At 40.4% G+C, this 17,044-nt stretch overlaps 1 long non-coding RNA gene across 1 annotated transcript; it reads right to left on the bottom strand.

The window, feature by feature from the left end:
• Window positions 1-1,398: 1,398 nt before the first annotated feature.
• LOC143721399 (uncharacterized) lies at window positions 1,399-1,888 on the bottom strand. The gene is made up of 3 exons (XR_013196732.1): window positions 1,732-1,888; window positions 1,597-1,659; window positions 1,399-1,504 (listed from the first exon to the last, which is right to left on the bottom strand). It is a non-coding gene; the product is annotated as an uncharacterized LOC143721399 (long non-coding RNA).
• Between the last annotated feature and the right edge of the window lie 15,156 nt (window positions 1,889-17,044).

Below are 17,044 nucleotides of genomic sequence, written 5' to 3'. Positions count from 1 at the left end.
AGGGTTTTTCCGCCGTGAGAGGGTGATAAGACCACGTATCGATGTATTTTTTTATCCTATCGAATATTTGCAGGAGCGCTATCGTTTTTCTAGGGAGTCGTTAATTTATTTAACAAACCTACTAAAACCACACATCTCAAATGTGACAAACCGCGGGTCAGCGCTTAGCGCCGAACAAATTCTTTGTATTGCTCTGCGCTTTTTCGCTACGGGGAGTTTTCTCTACAATGTGGGCGATGCAGAGCATGTGGGAAAGGCAACCGTGTGTAGAGCCGTTCATACAGTATGCATGGCACTGAAACGGTTTCTACACACTTTTGTACAGTTCCCTGGCCATAAACCTGTGCGCTTTATTAAAGAAGAATTCTACAGGGTTGCAGGTTTGCTCTCAGAAATTCTGTCATCTACTTCAATTAAATTACATTTCTTAATAGGTTTTATTTTGACTGCACACACATAAAGGCTACACAGACTTCTTAAATTTGTAATTAATCTTAATTTCAGGGTTCCCAAACGTGTTTGGGTGCATTGATGGCACCCACATTCCTATTAAAGCTCCATCTATCAATGAGGGAGACTATGTTAATAGGAAGTCTGTGCATAGCATCAACGTACAGGTAGCTATATTTTGGCTCCTTAATATTGGTGTTACAAATAGGCCTAATAAACTTATTGTTCTCCACAGGTAATATGTGATGCAACCCACCTCATCACTAATGTTGAGGCAAAATGGCCTGGGTCTGTACATGACGCCCGAATATTTAGAGAGTCATCTCTGTGCAACAAATTTCAACAGGGTACGTTTTGTTAGACAAATGCTTGTAGTCTTTATTACATTTACAAAACACCTCTAACATTACAGGACAGTTCCATGGTTACTTGCTGGGGGACAGAGGATACCCTTGCCTCCCCTATATGACGACACCCTACCCGGATCCTGAGCCCGGACCACAGACACGCTTCAATCGGTCTCACAGCAGAACACGGGCCAAGGTGGAGATGACCATAGGCATTCTGAAGGCGAGGTTTCAGTGTCTGCGTGGGCTCAGGGTCACTCCAAATAGGGCATGTGACATCACAGTTGCTTGTGTGGTACTTCACAACATTGCCACAGTAAGAGGAGAGAGGCATCCCCCCTGTCCTGATGAAGATGACCTAGAACAACACCCAATGAATCTGGCAGAGCACAGAGATGGCAGAAGGCTTAGAGACATGATTTGTCAAAATCACTTTATTTAATGTGTTCTATTTCTTTATATCCTGAAATAAAAGAGACATGACAGATTTGTATTTATTGCTTTATACACACACAAAAATAAATAACAGATTCATGTTCACATATGATTCTCACCTTAAGGCGATGCTCCAGTAGTTCTATTTCAAGTTTGTCCTTTTTTATGGCCAGCCTTTTCTCCTCTATCTGAAGCTGTATAAGGTCCATGTCCATGTCAGTTTTTTTAATTTGCCTTAATAGATGGACCTTATACAGCTCCTTTGCAGACAACTAGGAAGGCAAAGTAAATAAGATGGTTAAAGAAGAAAATCTGCCACATAGTAACATTATGTAAATAAGGACAACCAGGGACAAGTTCTTACACTGCTAAGATTATGTGTAGAGGTAGATGGACCATCATCTGCATGTACATCCCCAGCTAGATTCTGTCACAGGACAAATTACACATTTTTCACTCCATCTAAAAAGCTATGCATTGTCCAGTATATGCATCATACCTCTGTGGGTCTCCCAGCACTTTCTAATTCTGTCACAGCAGATGTGGTCTCTTCATCATCATCATCCTAGAGTGGAAATATGCAAGGTTACTTTGTCTGGCAGACAAAGTGAAAGATCTAAAAGCAACTGGTTTTTAAAATGCATCACTAACAATTGTGACAGACTGTGTGGTTTCAGGAGGATCCAATAATACAATGCGTCCATCAGCAACTGCAAGAAAAAATAAAGATACTCAATGTATAAATTACTAAAGTATGACAGACACTGAATAAAGACATTAGGAACATGCAAGAATAAAAAAAAAAACAGATTACTGTATATAGCATATGCTGTAAAATAGAATATGTATGCATAATGCACAAGTGAAACAATGACAGCATTTGGGAAGCATTTAGCCTTCTTCCTAATGACAAGAGTTAATGATCGTTTTGTCCAAACGTATGACTAAATCATCATAAGTACTAATATGGTATACCTACATTGTACCAAGTCACTTGAGTTGTTGTGGGAGGTAGCTAAGTCTGACGAAGTGCCCTCTGGAATACCATCGACCACAGGGCGACCTTTATTAAGGGAAAGAGCCAACTCCTCAGATGGGGTGAGAGGAGGTGGAGGTGGACCCCCGCCAGTTAGACGGGCCTCAGCCTTCTTTCTATTAGCTATATAGGAAGAATACTGTAAAAGTAACTTAAGACATTGATCTTACAACAGTTAAAATAAAATATTACCTTTTTGGAGAATGTTTTTGTGTTTCATTTTGACTTGGGAAAGAGTTATTTTGGCTCCAGAAGGATTACACCTTATAAAACAAGAGTCCTAAATATTTCTTGTCAATATACATTGCACTGTATTTTTAAGAAACTGATGTAGAGAAAAGTAAATGCTTGTCGAGTCATGCCACATGCTCAAAAAGACAATTGTTCAACTTTGCAAATTAACAAAAGAAAGGCAAGCATATTTAAAATGTAATAAAAAAAAAAAAAACTTGCGCATTACATTTATTTTTTGCCAAGCCAATTGTCTTTCCCTCGCATATGCAGCTGTATTGCTTTTTTTCATTATAATGGGCTTGAACTCCTCATAAGCCAACATTAAAAACTTCTAACTCTGCTTCGGAGAAGTAGGCGGCACGCAACTTTTCACCCTTAGTTTCCATGGTGACTCCTGAATTCGGCGTTCCATTGAAAATGCCTTTATATGTTCGCCGTGCGCGCATTAACTCGAGGTTATTAGCAGTAAGTTGATTAAACTAACTCGACACAGGTGTTTTGGAACCGACATACCCCGAGTAAGCAGGTTATGGGTTAATCAACCCAGAGTTCAGGGTTAATCTGATGGTAAATTAACCCAGCTTTCTGGAATACACCCCAGGACTGACTGAACAGAAGCAAACTAGATACAGATACAAATCAAACATAACGAGCTGAAAACAGGTGACACGGATGATGAAGACAATGAACAGGTGGGTAATTGAGGGATGGAGTTCCGGTGTGGAGACAAGGAGGATTCTGGGAAGTGTAGTGCAGATGAAGACAGAGTGGTGCAGATGATGACTGTGACAACTTTAAGTTCTATTTATATTTTCTTTTATTTGTTTTTTTTCTTTTGTATTTCATGTAGGCAAAAAAATCCACTACGTTAGAAAGAAGATCAAGCAGATATTCTGACTGTTTGAAACTAACACCAAGGCAGATGGAACTTTAGCAGTAAGATGTACTTGGTCTCACCCCATTCTTATTAATTAGCTGAGGGCATGTGCTAATTGCTTGCTGTGAAATGGTAGTACCACATGTGGACGCTCACAGGCAGTCATTGTTTGTCCTTTTGTCACAAGCTAAGCTTGTTAATTGAGGGTTGTACATTGTTGCCAGAATTATTAGCATGAGCTCACAGCCTTTCTTAGTAAATGAGGGTCAATCCTTAACAGGGTAAAATCCCAGATGACTCTTTAGGGTAACATTGCAGCATAAGAGTAACTTCAATACAAAAACCAGTGCATTTAATAGATCATCTTGTAATCTTCCAATTAGAAGCAAATAGAACTTTTCCAAAAATAACATTTAATCTCTGTTGTTGTTCAGTGTTGTTGTTTTTTACCACCATAAAAAAATATGTACTGGTGCTTTAAAGGGATAATGACATGAGAAATCAAATGTGTTTTTTGACATCTAAGAGGTCTACCATAAAAACATAATGCAAGTTTCATAGCATTAAACATCCTCTTCATTATGTGAACAAAGCATAGGCTATATTTAATTAAAGGGGACCTATCATGCCCTTTTACAAAGACTTAATTTTGTTTTTGGGGTGTTCTAGAATATGCCTTCATGCTTTATTGTTCAAAAACCATTATTTTTGTCAGATATTTTTACAGCACCCAGGCTGGCCCGAACGCACCGTTTCGATTAAGCCCCTCCTACCGAAATTGGTTAGCTGGCCCAGTGTGTTGTGATTGGCAGTGCTTAGCGTGTTTGAGAAATGTCATGCCCCTAACCATAATCCTTACAATTCAAGCCTGATTCAGACTTAAGTATGTTGACAAACAAGAGGATCGTCCAGAAGTGGACTTTGTAAACTTGATCTTTTTTATGCTCAAACAGCGACATTACACAATAACTAAAGTTTTAAAAGTGAAAAAGCATGATAGGACCCCTTTAAGGTAAAAAAAAAAAACATCTCATTTGTATATTGTGAGATTTGCAACGTCGTATTGGCACGAAAAATTCGGGACAGTCCCGAAATCTAAGCTGTTTTCTAAGCTGTCAACCGTTTTGTTGACATGGCTGGTGTACCGGAACCCCAACACGCCGCTTTTTTGTGGCAGACTAAAGACTAATGACAGACTGTTGATCTTTGAATACAAATATGTTTGGTTCAGGTTTGAAATTCATTATATTTTATTATAGGCTATGTTGTCTAATATTAAAGTAGGCCTGATTAGAAATGCTTTGAACAACTCAGAACGTCAGTGGAGAAAGGCATATAGTTCCATATCATTCTCCGGAAAGCTTGAGTCCCCACTGCTATTGGCCAGCCGCCGCTTGTGTGTAAAAGCACAGCCACAGGTCTGTTCAACACTCTGTCCCTTAGCCAGACAATGTCCACCATGCTGGTCCAGAAGCAACCCTGGCTTACCTTGCAGAGGTGCAAGAGGTCGTCAAAGTACTCTTTCTCGCCCATGTCTGGTCCCTGGACGGGACACGGAGGTTCTAGGTGACTTACCCCCAGAGGTACGTAACATCATCGCTTCAGCGGGGTACCATCTACGAGACGTGCGTTTGCCTTGAAGTGGAACCTGTTCGTCAAGTGGTGTTCCTCTCACCGAGAGGACTCCCGAAGATGTTTGATAGGGTAAGTGCTTTCCTTCTTGCAGCAAGGGTTGGAGCAAGGGGTGTCTCCCTCCACCCTCAAAGTACATGCTGCCGCTATTTCAGCATATCACGACCACATAGATGTCAAATCAGTGGGGAAGCATGACCTGGTCGTCAGGTTCCTTAGGGGTGAGAGACGGTTAAATCGTCCTCGACCCCCCTCCATACCCTCTTGGGACCTTGCCCTGGTGCTTCGAGCAATTCAGGATCTAGAGGACGCCATGCCTCTGGTTGAGTGAGCCCTCACGGCCAAAGGTGAAGGCAAACTGCGCACCTTATAGGCCAGGAAAATACCCTGAACTATCCAGTCTGACTTCCGCCATCGAGAAGACCTCTGTACATAAATCCTAAAGGCTCTGACAGAGCAGAGCAAATTAAGTCTCTTGTTTTCGTTGTCATGTGAGGTGGAGAATGCAATGCCTGCAGAACCGTAGGCCGTGCCGTGTTGGAAGGCACCTTAGGCACATAGCCCGGCCTGGGATGTAAGAGCCTTAATATTCCCGGGAGCAATCTCCAGGCACTCGGGTGATATAGGGCCTGAAGACATCCTACTCTCCTCAGAGAAGTTGTAACAATCGGCCTAACTGGTAGAGTTACATGAGATAAAAAATGGGGTCTGATTAAACTGTGAGAGTTTGGAAGTGTTTTAAAAGATAAATGACAACAGATATAAAGTGAATAAATGAAGTGTATTTACCGTTTCTACCAGGAACTTAAAACAACACAATACAACCAGCCTTGATCATTTTGACAGAGACCTCTTTTGTTTGCTATGCTGCTTCCTTTATGCTGGCTATTTCCTGTTTCCTGTCATGTGATCAGTCACATGACAGGCAGACCCAATATGGTTTAAAGACATACACACATTAAAACAGATAAGATGAATAAAATGGACTAAAATGACTAAGACAACATATCAACCTATTAAAACTCTAATATACATATAATCATCATAATATATAGAGTGGTTAAAACATGTGTCATGTGTGACAGTGTCGCAAAGTAATGGCAATTTGAAAAGCTACCTTGAGGGAAAGGTTCTTGGCCTCAGCCGACTCCAGAGGTTTGAAGAGGGCCTCGACCAGCCCTTCGAGAACCACTGCCAGGTCCCATGTGGGAGCTCTGGTCCGAGTCGCAGGTCTCATCCTCCAAGCCCCACGGAGGAAATGTAGGACCAGCTAGTGACTTCCCAGAGCCCATCACCCAGAGGAGTGTGGAAAGCTGCAATGGCAGCAACGTACACCTTGAGTGTGGATGGGGTAAGACTAGCTGAGAAGCGATCTTGGAGGAACTCCAGCACTGAAGCCACCGGGCAGTTAATTGGGTCCACCTCACACTCTCTACACCAAATAGTGAAAACATTCCATTTTAGGCCATACAATTTCCTCTTGGAGGGAGAATGAGTCTGGTCTCGACTACTCCTCCTGACAGACCAGCCGCTCATTAATGTGCCCCCTCAGGGGCCAGACCCACAGTTTCCATAGCAAAAAAATGGTAACGAAGAATATCCCCAAAATAGGAAAGGGAGTTACCATAGCATGATGGCTAATATAACCAACAAAACTGACTTCTTAATACGGAGCTTACCTGAAGTAAGGTAACAGCGTCTCGTCAAGAAGCTACTATCGATACCTCAATAATGTTTGATGATCCATTCTTTTAAACATAGAATCCATTTCTCAGATATGCAGCATATGCCTGACATGGCTCCCAAGTTGCTCTTTGTAGAAATAGTTTTATTCATGGCTGGGAGATCACTGGTCACAACAAGTGTCTTGAATAGAAAAATACATGAACGTTTAATCATACGGTTGAGTAATAAAAATGTCACTCGAGTCTTATTCACTGTGATTAGTTTGTTTTTACCAAACTAATCATATGACTGTTATGGTGCTTTCTATTATTTATCTGTGTCAGAGTTCCGACTAGGAAGACAGATGTTGCTTAGCAACACGCACCAACGCGCCCCCTTTTTTCGGATTACCCAGCTCGGAAGTCAGACACCGTGAGGACACCGAGCAAGATACAGAATCCAAGTTGGCTGCACCCTGTGTGACTTGTATGAATTGTTTTCATTGTTTTTGAACTGCTTTGGTTGTTTAAATGACGTTTTTAATCACTCGTATTACTGCAATACCTTACTGCGTCCGTATCACTGCCTGTGGGTATGGGAATCGGCCTTGTTGTGAGTGCAATATTGAATGAAGCCTTGTTTCAAACGGGTGTTACTAAGGTGCTAGCGTTGCTAACAGAAGATAACTAAAATGGTGAAATGGTGAAAATTTTAAAAGTTCAAATGGCTGCGTTTTGATAAGCGCATGGTACTCGGCCAGTGCTACCATGGCAACAGCTTTCTGGGTGGCGTCCTTTTTTTTTCTTTTTTCTTCTTTTTTCTTTTTCTCAACTTGGACACGCAAAACATACCAGACGTTTGAAGTGTGGAAGTGATGTCATATCCGAGGGTCGAGTCGGTCGTTTACAATAATAGAACGTAGGCTTTCTTAGGTATATGTGGCCTTTGACCGGAGCATCCTTAAAATGCATCTCACATGAGATATTTATATATACATATCAGTGGATTAAAGGTACAATATGTAGGATTTTTGCAGTAAAATATCCAAAAAACACTAGGCCAATGTTATATATTTTGTTTAGTTGATTACTAACAATACCCCAAATGTTTCAAACAATTTGTAAATTGTGAGAAAATTGCGATTTTAACCAAGGAAACGGGGTGTGTGAGCAGTGGTGAGGAGTCGCCAGTCAATGACGTCATATCCACGTTACCCTCGGTTTCCACCAGGTTTGACCTCGTACTGCCATAGTAACCATGGCGACAGACGTTGACAACTGGCCCGTTATGCCTAGCAGGACGCTCACACTGTTGTTGTTTTGTTCAAACATTTTGGACCATGGCAAGCAGACTTTGAGACAAAAAGCATTTTTCGAGATGCCGAGAGCTCCACGTCTGTGACTAACTTCGACTTGACAGAGACGCGAGTGTTGCATGTACTTTTAGACAGGTGAGCAAATGTACATAAAACAAATGTTATCAATGTTAATAAATGTTATTTAGTTCAAAATGATGAAATGTTAGAATATGATCTGTATGTTATTCTAATGTTGATCTAGCTTAACGTACTTAGTCTCATACAGCCAACACACAACCTAACTAACAACATTCAACACATTCAAATGCCGTTTAGTGTGATAGTGTAACTGTTAGAGCAAGTGAAACAGCGCTGCGTTACCTCAAGTTTGATTCGTCTAATAAACTGACCTGTGTAAGTATTAATTCAGCACTTGTGTGTGGTTCGGTAGAATGAAATGTCCTTATTTTTTTATATCCGCGTTGCGTGTGGCGCTGGTATACTGTACGTCTAGCAATCGCGCCCCGCTTCATACCACAGTAATGTTAAAACATTAATGTATTCACTCATCCATAGAAGATCCATCAGCTTGACGACAAGATCCATAATTCAGCTTAATGTGGAATATACGACATCAGTATACGCCTTGTTATTGTAAGAGGTTAGCGACCCCTGCTGGCGAAAAATCCTTGCATATTGTACCTTTAAGTAGTCACCTGGAAAGGTTGTATGTTACACCGATTGTACACATTTCTAAAATTGTAGATATAAATTTTAAGCATAAAAGGACCTTAATAATATGAATTTTAACTAAATATGGCGTAAAATAGTTGTTTGCGAATTTACAACACTTGCGTAAATATGTAATTTTTTACACCCTACAATAGGATGATATATATATATATGTATATATATATATATATATAAATATATGTATATATATATATATATATATTCGTATCAGGCTTTAAGAGCATTAAGATGTGTTACCCCATGTTGTCTCTCAAAGGTTTTAATTTGCCACTGATCCTTTCAGATTCTCTCTCTCTCTCTCTCATTCTCTCTCTCTCTTTATTGATGCATTCTTTTCCATTGTCGTTGCCATTATTGTGTTTGTAAATACATTTATTGTAACGTTAGTAACTGTATACGTAGTTTTCCTTTATTAAATGCATTATATTATTCATTGAATCTGTCTCTATTGCTCATACAAGTCCCTTTAATGTTATATGATCCAAAGCTATGTGCTTTACAAATTTATTGATAGCCTACTTAAAGAATCGTTATAGAACAAGAAGGCTGTTCCTTTTGGCCAGAGAAATAGCTTCCCCTGAAAGTCTATAAAGTAGGATTATAAAAATTTGTGAGGTTTGATTGAGATCGAATGATCAGGTTTTTGCTGGACAAAAAGATGATTCGGTCACAAATTAATCCCCTTAAAGATTATCCCGACGATCGATCTATGATAGGCATAATTGATATATTAAATATTTAATTATAATCCGTTTTGATTAAGTATTGATATACAATTGAGCTAATTTTAACCTGTCTGTAAAAAAGTACATATATGAATGCAGATGCAGGGAAATATTATCCCTTTTTGGAGATTTAACATGTATGATTATCTGGGTCAAACCGTATGAATAATTATTAATTGTGAAATTACTCATTTTAAAATACATATCCCCAAAGCCTGACCCAGGTTTCGTTACAACTGACATAAATTCATTTAGTCACTTGTTTGTTTAGTTAAAGAAATACCATGCATAATAGAGATTTTGGAAAGATGTCATGATTTCATTATTAACAAGCCTTTCCTAAAATAAATGTAAGCTTGCTTTTTCCCAAATGTGAACTAATTTCTCCCTCACAATGTGAAAGCCAAGCGTCCCTGTTTCACATGTGGTTGGATCATGACCCAGGCCTTGTACATGCAAGCAGATGACATTTCATATCATTTAGCCTCAGCTGTTATCTGTGCTATCAAATCAGCACTGAACAGATAACAAATTATTCACATATCTATGTTTTGGAAACTGTAACACTCAGGCACCAGGGCCTATCATCCTCATTCTCTCCTGAATTTTACAGTGAGATATGATATTTTGTAGGCCATTGTTATTTACTATAAATAATGCTCCCTTTGACAGTATATGCATGTTAATAATCTCAGATCCATTAACTGTGTAATTATGAAAGAGCAACCTCTTCTTTTAAAAGTGTAAACGAAGCATTTTAAAGCGCTGTTTCTGGTTCACGCTCATTTCAATTACTCCTACTTTAATTAAGGCATCTTGTCTCTGCTCTTCATTACTGGTTTAGACAGGGCAGGACTGAAGTTTTGCTATGCTTGGTTACTATTATTATTCCATTTTCCCATCTTAGGACTCGTAAACTGAAAGAAAGGCCAATGTGATTGACCCCTAGTAAACTCCTCAAGTAAGCTTATTTCAAAATAGCTTTAGAGGCATTTTCATAACCCAGAAAATAAACACGTTTCTCCTATATTGGGGTCCAGAGTAATGACCCCTCAGAGAGCCAGCAGTTTAAATTGATGCACTTTCTGAATCCCGTAGATGTGCACATTGATATAGTTGCTTAAGATAAGCAAAGGGGTGGGACATATGCTGTAGACCTCCACGGGGAAGCAAAACTTGGCTGCAGAAATTAGCCCACAGGCCCAGCTCGGTCAGCTTCTCATTTGTAAAATGAACCACATCTCCAATATGAAAGTTTCTGAAGGCAAAAAAATGAATTTCTCTCCCTTAATGCCATGTTGCCAGCAATTATCTGAAATTACTGTTGTTTACGAACAAACTCTCGAAGACAACACTGTTTTAGATAAGTGCTTTGTTCAAATTTAGCTCATAATGACCTAAATGTGCTATTTGTGAAGCTGAAACACCAATTTCCGAAATGTTGGAGATTTGGCTTTAACATATTTGCCATTCAATTCCTATCAGGATTGGTAGATCAAATCAAACCCAGAATTTGGTATAAATCTTTGCCATCACAGACCCCAATCACCTTTATATGACACACAACTGGTTTCACAAACCCTGAAATCAAAATGGCTGATATTAACTTGTGGACAAACAAGTAAAACCCTTCTTTTTCTAGTGATATTCCTCTGACCTTTTCTCTTTTGTAATGTTTCTCAGCCATTTCTCTTTCTACAGTACGGTACAGTCTTTCTACTGTTTCTTTTAACTCTCCCTCTTGCTTACTCTCTCATCTCTTCCCCACCAAAATGTCTTGTGGAGCTTGGTCCGATTCACTTTCAACAGCGTTTTTTGAGAAATCAGGTACTGGACCTTTAACAGACATGAAGCTTAACAAATCATTACAACTTTAGCATTGCTCGAAAGTCCAGTTGCTTTGTCTGATTTAATAATTATAAATAGCATGGTGTGCTTATGACAGGGAAGCCTTGACACTGCGGATTTTTAGTTTATTTACTTAAGAACAGAGAATCTGGATATCATGCAGAGAAATATTACAAGTTTGAAGTCATTGAGCAACAATATTATACCAACAGAACGTTGGTAGTGTGAGTTGTTTTGTAGATTTCATCACCTGCAGCAATGACAATCGTCTTACAAGTACAGCTTTAGATATAGCGATCAAAGGCCTCTTGCTTCCTGGCGGTAGACCAGTATGCTCTGATGGTGTGCTCTCCTTGTGTTAGCATACACTCAGCTTGTGCACTGACAGACTGTTGAAGTTGTTATGACAAGAACTACTGCAAAGTTTGGATGCGATCAGAGCCCTCAAGAAAAAGTGTTAATACAACATGCAACAGAATCTTGAAGAGCACAAAAAGGTGTGATATATGCAGCCAAAATCTTCCAAAACGAAACAAGAGAAATAAAAGTCAGTGGCTATGAGTTTATTTATTTATTTATTCATAAAACCTCATTTGTCAGTGGGGTTTTGCTCTTTAACCACCAAAATAAAGTTTTTCGCCAGTTTTCCCTGTCCATCATCTGCTCATGTTTCAGATTATATTAAAAATAAAATCATCCCAAACTCAGTATTGTCCCTTGTTGAAATAATATATAAGTATAATTGCAGCCTAACTAATTATCAGTATGCTTCAAGTGTGTTAATCATTAGTTAATTTGAATTGTGCTATTTTGAAACAACTACATTTACATTTTTTCATTTAGAATATGCTTTTATCCAAAGCGATTTACAAATGAGAACAATATAAGCAGTTAAACTAACAATAGGATAACAATTAGAAAGTGCTATGACCCTTACCAGTTTAATTTAATGCAGTACCTGTATTTTTTATATTTTTTTAAGATAATAGATAAAGAATAGAAGATAAAGGGCCCTATCTTGCACCCGGCGCAAATGACTTTGTACACTGACACATGTATCGTTCCTATTTTGCACCTGCGCAAAGCGGACTTTTCCCTCCACAGACACACGTCGGTTTACTAAGAAATACATTTGCGCTCCCCGGGGGGGTTCAGCACAAAGAGGAGGCGTGTTCCGGCGCAAACCTTCCCTCACGCTATTTTGCTGTTCTATAAAACAATTGCGCCACTGACCAGAAAAAACCTAGTTTAAAGTCAATGGCGCGTTCCGCGTACATTCAGATACTATTTTTAGCGCGCATGCTTGGCCATAATACAGAGTGTGAACAACGCGCATACACTGTAGATGATTCTCTCATCTACACAGATGCATTTAACTTTTTGCAAATTATACATTATTATAAGGAAAAATATTAAAACACGATGGGAAATCATTGTTGTGTCCATGACGATGTGGAAAATAGGCATAAAGCTTACATATTTACCCAAATTATTATATGCATGTTTAACCGAAGCTAATTTGGGTGGGTTTGTCCCAACCCCAATGTCACTTCTCTTTCTTTTACGGCCCTGGCGAGAACATCGATCTCCTCGGCTGAGAACCGATTCTGAAGCGCGCCTGGTAAATGCACTGTTATAATACTATTGCGCACCTCGTTCATCATGCTCTTAAAGGGAATGTGATATAAAGCTCTTATTGGTTTGTTTCCCGTTACGCCCAAACCACACCTATGAATAATGAAGCTACTTCAGACCAACCCCTTTTAGATTTGCACCAGGCGCAAGAGGCATTTATCCCGCCAGGAAAATAGCAACAGCGCCGGGATCCGCAAAGTTACTTGCGCTTTGCACTTTGACACTTGCGTTTCAGATCGTTAAAATAGGGCCCAAAGTGTAAATATCATACTGATCAAGTGTTGCCGAAAAAGATGCGTCTTCAGCCATTTCTTGAAAATGGACACGGACTCAGGCGCCCTGGTTGAGTTGGGCAGATCAGTCAACCTACTTGGAACAGACCAGGAAAAGGTCTGAGAAAGAGATTGAGTGCCTCTTTGAGATGGCACCACAAGATAGCGTTCACTTGCAGAGCGCAAGTTTCTGGATGGCACGTAAGTCTGAAGTAATGAGTTTTGGTAAAAGGGAGCAGAGCTAGTGGTTGTTCTGTATGCAAAAGTGAGTGACTTGATTTGATTTGATGCAAACAGCAACTGGCAACCAGTGCAATTTTGTGAGGAGAGGAGTGACATGTGCTCTCTTCGGCTCGTTAAAGACCACTCTAGCTGCAGAATTTTCGATCAGTTGCAGAGGTTTGATAGTGCAAGCTGAAAGACCTGTCAGGAGAGCATAACAATAGTCCAGTCTGGATAGAACAAGTGCTTGGACAAGGAGTTGTGTAGCATGCTCTGATAGGAAGGGCCTTATCCTCCTGAAGTTGTATAGGGCAAATCTGCAGGACCGGGCAGTTCTTGCAATGTGGTCTGTAAAGTTCAATTGATCATCAATCACAACTCCAAGGTTCCTGGCTGACCTTGACGGAGTTATGGTTGACAAACCTAGCTGAATCGAGAAGTTGTGGTGTAGTATTGGCCGGAACCACAAGCAACTCTGTCTTCGCAATGTTTAGTTGGAGGTGGTGGTCCTTCATCCAGCCGGAAATGTCTGTCAGGCAGGCTGAGATACGAGCAGCTACCGTCGGATTGTCAGGCTAGAATGAGAGGTAGAGTTGTGTGTCATCAGCGTAGCAGCGATAAGAAAAGCCATGTTTCTGAATCACAGATCCTAGTGATGTCATGTAGATGGAGAAGAGAAGTGGTCCAAACACTGAGCCCTGAGGCAACCCAGTAGCTAGATGTTGGGCCTTAGACACATCACCCCTTCACGACACCCCAAACGACCTACCTGAAAGGTAAGACTTGAACCATTGGAGTGGGTTCATCTTTAGGATTGACAGGAGGATCTGGTGGTGAACTAAGGCAGCAGACAGATCCAGCAGGATGAGAACTGAGGATTTGGAAGCTGCTCTTGCCAGTCTCAGAGCTTCAATTACCAAGAGCAGGCCAGTCTCAGTTGAGTGTCCACTTTTGAAACCAAACTGGTTGTTGTGTGTGTGTGTGTGTGTGTGTGTGTGTGTGTGTGTGTGTGTGTTAGCAGGTAAGATGTGTGTGTCAGTTTGTGGTTTGGTAAATTGACCGCTGATGGTGGTTGTTTTATTTATGAAGAATGTGGCAAAATCGCCTGCTATTAGGGTTGATGAAGGAGGGGGAGGAGGAGGAGGGTTAAGAAGAAAGGAGAAGGTTTTGAAAAGCATGGGAGAGTCAGAAGAATTGATAATTTTGTTGAAGGAAGAGAGGAGGGATTGATAAAGACCAAGGTCAGTAGGATCTTCAAATTTGTGCCACTTCCTCCTGCACCCCTGAGTTTAGAACGATGTTCGCGGAGAACATCAGATAACCAGGGGGGAGAGAGTGTGGCGTGGGCTGGCCTGGAGGAAAGGGGGCAGAAGTTATCCAAGCAGGATGTTAAAGGGGAGAAAAGAGTATCCGTTCCACTGTTAGTATCTAATGTTGAGAGCTGATCAGGTGGAGGAAGTGTGGATGAGACCAATGAGGATAGAGAGGGTGCTAGTGAGCGTAGGTCTCACCGAAAGGTGACCTGTGGAGGAGTTTGTGTTGTCTTCTGAGGCAGGTTGAGGTTGAGTGTGAGGAAGAAGTGATCTGAGGTGTGCAACGGAGTGACCAGCGTATGGTCAGTGGAGCAGTAGCGCGTGTAAATAAGGTTTAGTTGGTTACCTGATTTGTGAGTGGCCGCAGTAGATTCTCATTTGAGGTCGAATGAGGCAAGCACAGTGTGGAATTCAGCAGCCTGAGGCTTTTCTAGGTCTACAACTAATTTTGTACTAAGTATATTTTAGTTATAATTAAATTGTAGTAAAGCATAACTTTAAGTGTATTTATTGTACTTTTGTGTACTAAATTTGACCAACTTCAAGTATACTTAGTATACTTTAAGTATATGCCTGTGTGCAGACTAATTACATGCTTGATAGTGATATTAAAGTGTACTTTAGAAACAAAAAGTACTTTATGTATGAGTGTCTTTGAAACATACAAGCAATATGCCATAAGTGTATTTATATACAGGTCCTTCTCCAAAAATTAGTATATTGTGATAAAGTTCATTATTTTCCATAATGTAATGATATAAATTAAACTTTCATATATTTTAGATTCATTGCACACAAACTGAAATATTTCAGGTCTTTTATTGTTTTAATACTGAAGATTTTGTAAACATGAAAACCCAAATTTCCTATCTCAAAAAATTAGCATATTTCATCCGACCAATAAAAGAAGTGTTTTTAATACAAAAAAGTCAACCTTTAAATAATTATGTTCAGTTATGCACTCAATACTTGGTCGGGAATGCTTTTGCAGAAATGACTGCTTCAATGCGGCGTGGCATGGAGGCAATCAGCCTGTGGCACTGCTGAGGTGTTATGGAGGCCCAGGATGCTTCGATAGCGGCCTTAAGCTCATCCAGAGTGTTGGGTCTTGCGTCTCTCAACTTTCTCTTCACAATATCCCGCAGATTCTCTATGGGGTTCAGGTCAGGAGAGTTGGCAGGCCAATTGAGCACAGTAATACCATGGTCAGTAAACCATTTACCAGTGGTTTTGGCACTGTGAGCAGGTGCCAGGTCGTGCTGAAAAATGAAATCTTCATCTCCATAAAGCTTTTCAGCAGATGGAAGCATGAAGTGCTCCAAAATCTCCTGATAGCTAGCTGCATTGACCCTGCCCTTGATAAAACACAGTGGACCAACACCAGCAGCTGACATGGCACCCCAGACCATCACTCACTGTGGGTACTTGACACTGGACTTCAGGCATTTTGGCATTTCCTTCTCCCCAGTATTCCTCCAGACTCTGGCACCTTGATTTCCGAATGACATGCAAAATTTGCTTTCATCCGAAAAAAGTACTTTGGACCACTGAGCAACAGTCCAGTGCTGCTTCTCTGTAGCCCAGGTCAGGCGCTTCTGCCACTGTTTCTGGTTCAAAAGTGGCTTGACCTGGGGAATGCGGCACCTGTAGCCCATTTCCTGCACACGCCTGTGCACTGTGGCTCTGGATGTTTCTACTCCAGACTCAGTCCACTGCTTCCGCAGGTCCCCCAAGGTCTGGAATCGGTCCTTCTCCACAATCTTCCTCAGGGTCCGGTCACCTCTTCTCGTTGTGCAGCGTTTTTTGCAACACTTTTTCCTTCCAACAGACTTCCCACTGAGGTGCCTTGATACAGCACTCTGGGAACAACCTATTTGTTCAGAAATTTCTTTCTGTGTCTTACCCTCTTGCTTGAGGGTGTCAATGATGGCCTTCCTGACAGCAGTCAGGTCGGCAGTCTTACCCATGATTGCGGTTTTGAGTAATGAAACAGGCTGGGAGTTTTTAAAAGCCTCAGGAATCTCTTGCAGGTTAATAGCTCGTTTAGAGACCCTTTTCATGATATGCTAATTTTTTGAGATAGGAATTTTGGGTTTTCATGAGCTGTATGCCAAAATCATCAGTATTAAACAATAAAAGACTTGAAATATTTCATTTGGTGTGCAATGAATCTAAAATATATGAAAGTTTAATTTTTATCATTACATTATGGAAAATAATGAACTTTATCACAATATGCTAACTTTTTGAGAAGGACCTGTATATTTTGAAAAAAAAAATATGTTTGGCGTTTTCACCTTTTT

The sequence above is a fragment of the Siphateles boraxobius genome, unplaced genomic scaffold (genome assembly GCF_051911475.1).
Source record: "Siphateles boraxobius isolate OS27281-9 unplaced genomic scaffold, OSU_SipBor_1 66, whole genome shotgun sequence".
NCBI lineage: Eukaryota > Metazoa > Chordata > Actinopteri > Cypriniformes > Leuciscidae > Siphateles > Siphateles boraxobius.
The sequence above is the reverse complement of the archived record's forward strand: the minus strand, read 5'-3'. Positions and strand labels throughout refer to the sequence as shown.